This window comes from Penaeus monodon, chromosome 25, assembly GCF_015228065.2.
Source record: "Penaeus monodon isolate SGIC_2016 chromosome 25, NSTDA_Pmon_1, whole genome shotgun sequence".
In the NCBI taxonomy this organism is placed as follows: domain Eukaryota; kingdom Metazoa; phylum Arthropoda; class Malacostraca; order Decapoda; family Penaeidae; genus Penaeus; species Penaeus monodon.
In genome coordinates this window covers 34782706-34783041 of record NC_051410.1, presented here as the reverse complement: position 1 = coordinate 34783041, position 336 = coordinate 34782706, and positions in this window count along the sequence as shown.

Below are 336 nucleotides of genomic sequence, written 5' to 3'. Positions count from 1 at the left end.
CACCTAAGATATGCATAAAAGTCTCGACGTTTTACATGTTAACAGCAAACATATATATCATATACGCAAAACATACTAGCAATAGCAAAACCAATAATTCTTTTGGCTCTACATCAGCAAATATAAAGGAATTTTTACTCGCACCGGTTACGCGAGATACATTTCAAAAAAACGTTTATATAAGCACCGGTTTGGTTGTTACCTGCCCTCGCCAGGTGTTCGCAGGTCCTCTGTTGCTTAGCAGTTGAAGGAAGTTTGAATTTTTGGTTTTATCTACTTATCTTTATATGTCAGCTGTGGGAATATTTTATGCGTTTGTTATGACTGTAATCTACA